This window comes from Silene latifolia, chromosome Y, assembly GCF_048544455.1.
Source record: "Silene latifolia isolate original U9 population chromosome Y, ASM4854445v1, whole genome shotgun sequence".
NCBI classification, from domain to species: domain Eukaryota; kingdom Viridiplantae; phylum Streptophyta; class Magnoliopsida; order Caryophyllales; family Caryophyllaceae; genus Silene; species Silene latifolia.
Window position 1 is genome coordinate 398,614,757 of NC_133538.1, and position 4,567 is coordinate 398,619,323.

Consider the following 4,567-nt stretch of genomic DNA (forward strand, 5'->3'; position numbering starts at 1 on the left):
TCTTTCTCTCTTACATTCATATGCTTACCCTTTGCTTCATGAGAGAAGAGTGACCCGTGAGAGTCCATTTTTAAAGGTCTTGCAAGGTCGATAGTTCAGCTTTATTATAAACATCTTATAATTCGTTTGAATTTGACAAGTTTTGCTATAAGTGTCAGTGTGGTTGCATTAAACCGGTTTAAGTGGACAACTTCTAGCTAGCTCTGAGTTTTCTATTACGTTCCATTAGTTTTACATATAGTTTGATTGGGGACAAGCAAAGGTTTGGTTTGGGGAGGTTTGATGCGTGCATATTACATAGTCTTTCTAAGCCTTATTTGCACGCATTTCTATGTAATTTACGTAGTATTATGCTACAAATGTCCCCCAAATAGTCTACTTTGGTTTGTTTGGCTTTTATGGCAGGAATGTACCAAAGAAAGCAGAATCATGCCTTTTACTATCCCTTTAGCCTGCATTTTTGGAGATGGAAGAACTGGAGCAAGATTGCTTTTGCCTCGGGAAGCGTGAAGATGTTTTGTATGCCAAATCAACGGATCATAGCTGAGTTCAGTAGTAGTATACTCGATCGAGAGGTTATTCTGACCTATCTGTTTGATCGAGTACTTATGGATGCAGAAAAGACCTCAATCGAGACCCTGCTGTTCTCAATCGAGAGGTGCTATTTTGGAGGTCCTCAATCGAGTATATTAAGTACTCGATTGAGAGGTGTTGCTGGAAGAGTGTTCGATCGAGGAGTCTGAAAGTACTCGATCGAGCACTTTGCTATCTGATGCGAGATTTTCTCGTGTAATCTTATTTATTTAGTATCCTAGTTTCGTTTTTAGGTTAAATAAGTATCTCACCTATATAAAGAAGGGACTTAATTAGGTTTACTACACTTCATTATCTCATACATTACTCTTAGTCATTCAGTAGACATTTCTCTTGCGACGTTACTTTGCTCTCTATTTTCCGGATCTTGAACTTGTGTAATCTCTTTACTCTCTTTATTCAATTTAATTCCTTTGCTCCTTCAATTCTCTTGTATTCTATTACTGTTAGTTTGTTAGAATTATTTTTCAGTTTATGCAACTTCGTTTAATTCAACTTCGTTTAATTCATTGTACTACCATGTTTACTATGATTACTTCTATCGTTGTTAGTTTCATCATGAATATGCGTAGCTAAATCCCTTGTTTCTAGGATTAGGGGAGCCATGATAGTAAAGCAATGATGTTATAATTAGATTAGGAGGTCTTTTTGTGAGAATTGTTTCATAGCAATATAATTGTAATTGTTTAGTTGAGTGCACGCTTCTAAATTAATTAAACTGGTTAAATTCAGACCTACATCGGAAGATTGGAATGAATAGACTTGTTATGAACAATAGACTACTCTAATGAGGTCGGAAGCTAAGTTAGTAGTATTTTAGGGCGGATAGCGGACCGGAAGGACCTTTTCACTACCCTTCTTATATCAGACCGACTGACCTTACCTTTAGCGGAATTGTGTGATATCATGGTGAACCGAAATCCTAGCGTCTTTCTCTCTATTTGATCACATCCTTTTTCATTCTTATCTGCTTTATTTGTTATCTCCTTCATTGCCTTTAATATCGTTTATTAGTTTAGTTAAAACAACTCAAACACCCCCCATTTTGTGACCGTGACGGACTATATAACAAGTATATACAATAGCCTCCCTGTGGAATACGATACCCGACTTACCTCTGCTATATTAGTTAGAGCCGGTTGGTTTATTTTTGATAGGGTTGCGACAGCCGTGTCAGTTTTACCTGAAGATCTCGAAGCGGAGGGACAAAATCTCCCTTCAAATGCCTCTTCCTTTTCTCTCTTTTCCTCTCTCTATAATATGGGTGAGTTGGTGATATTGTGATAAGATGAGATTTTGTGGGATAAGGTGGGTGGATAAGATAAGGAGAGTGGTAGTATGGTAAGTGGAGTATATATATACATGTATTATGATGTATTATGTATTATGTATTATGTATTATGTATTATGTATTATGTATTATGTATTATTATTATTATTATTATTATTATTATTATTATTATTATTATTATTATTATTATTATTATTATTATTATTATTATTATTATTATTATTACTATTATTAATATTATTATTACTATTTTTTTTGCAAGAAAAGTAAGCCCATTTTATTCATCCATAAAAGGAATAAAGAGGCCAATCTTACAAAGTATAACCAACTAACTTCCAAATAGCTTAAGATCTAAAAGAATCTATTATTTCATACTCATAGGAGGAATGATGAGCATATAATAATCTTATGCTAACTAAATATTGGACTCTCCTCACTATATAGTCCTCATTATGTTCAACATCTCTGAAAATACGTGAATTCCGTTCTTCCCAGATGCTGTAAGCTAAGGCTGTAAGACATTACCCACTGAACTTTCCAATGACGTCTAATCCTCCTGCAAGATAACCAATGAAGCTCTCTCGTTAAACTATCAGTCCGTCCTCTAATCTTCATCCACTGCAATTATTACTATTATTGTTACTATTATTATTACTATTGTTGTTGTTGTTATTGTTATTGTTATTGTTATTGTTATTGTTATTGTTATTGTTATTGTTATTGTTATTGTTATTGTTATTGTTATTGTTATTGTTATTGTTATTGTTATTGTTATTGTTATTATTACTGTTATTGTTATTGTTATTATTATTATTATTATTTTTTTTTTTATTTAATAAAACAACAAACTTTTATTAATCAAGCAAAAGTTTACAAGAAATTAGTGGGCAGCCGACATACAATCCTGGGGCCCACTCCTTTAGCGATAACAAGGCTAAGTCTAATAAAAATGTAAGCGGCCGCTCGAGCCCCTAAATCCTGAGAAATAGAGAATTTCTGGATCCGCTTGAGCAAAGCCACAACATCTGTATCCAGCTCTCCCAACGAAGAGAAAGAGAAGGTTAGAAAACCATAACCAGCCGTCATGCACAAATCCCGGTACTTGGCACACTTTCGCTGAGCAGCATCAACAACAACCCGACCCAGCATAAAATCGGGCAAAACCCAGTCTGAAACAAGGGGTAAGACCGCGTCAGATCGACACACACATCACGCCCCATGTCCCAGGAATAAAGAAGCATATCCGTCGGACGAAGGGAGGTACCATGTCCATCTACCAAACCAATATCAACCTCCTTACCAGGGGAGATCCCCGACCTGTAGCAGATGTCCAATATGGTGTCACAGACGAGGTTATGCCGATGCTTAACGCCCATATTACGAGCACATGACACATCATGATCACCGTAGATATCCCCGTCAAAAACTCGAGAACAAGCAGGACAGGGCCGAGACACCGAGAACAACGGGACACCCAGGCGATAGCTAAGCACACTACGATAGGTACTCCCATTCATAGTCTGCCCCAACCCAGAAATAGGAACCGCACGCAAGCAATCAGAAGAGTGAGTCCCCCGCTGAGATTTCCACAATGCAACCTAACGCGGAGTCAAAGAGAAAACAGAGTCCGAAGTAGCGGCAACCTTCGCGAAATATATATCTGCCAATTTCTTCATAAGTTTAGGGGCAGCGATTTCACTAGGATCACGCAGAAGATCAGAACCTTTAACCTCATTAAAATTACGCAGAGCGTCATCAAAAGTAGGGCCAGCAGCAATGATATGAGAAGGACATAGGAGCTTAGCCTGCAACTCAGCAGACTGCAAAAGGGACGCCAGAAAAGCATAATGCATGACATCCCCAGCCGCATAAACCCCGAGCCCACCAAAATGAAAAGGAAAGGTGGCAAGTCGCCACTGCCAATCCCCAAAACCAGGTCCCGACACAGTGACAATACGTTCCAAGCTAGAACGGAGTGCCACATCAACAGAAAGCTGGGTTGACTCAAAGACACGAGGAGAACAAGTACGCAGGGCGAAGTAAAGTTTTGAAATATCAGTACAGGCCCGAAGTAGAAGCAACTCACACTGTGGGTCATTAATCCTTACGACAGAATCCATAAGCTCGATGGTTTTAGTCACTCTCCTCGCCACAAGTTCGCTGCCAAAAACAGAACACGTACTGACAGGGCCACCCAGAATAGTGACACCGTGTAAAGGCAGAGCAATAGAGGGGGAAGACACCAGAAAGCCGACTCCTGGGATCCTCAGTAGGCCAAAAGACCTCGGTCTTACCAACATTAAGATGGAGACCAAACCGAGGACCATCTTCCATAATCAGATCCAAGACCTTCCCCACAACCAAAGTGTCCCCAACAATAGTGCCATTGTCTAAGTACCAAGCCTGCAAACTGAGGTCAAAGGAGTCCCTGATCTTGCACACCAACGGATGCAACACCAAAGGAAAAAGCAAAGGTCCTAACGGATCGCCCTGCTGAACCCCCCGACAAGACCATAAGCTATGCTCACCATAATACAGCCGGGCAGGACTAGAGTAACAAAACGCCACCCATCGCGATATGACCGGGCAGTGACGGCGAACCTCCTGAAGCATGGTCTCACGATCAACTAAGTTGAACGCATTCTGGAAGTCAACCAGCAACATAGAAAGACCCTCGACACC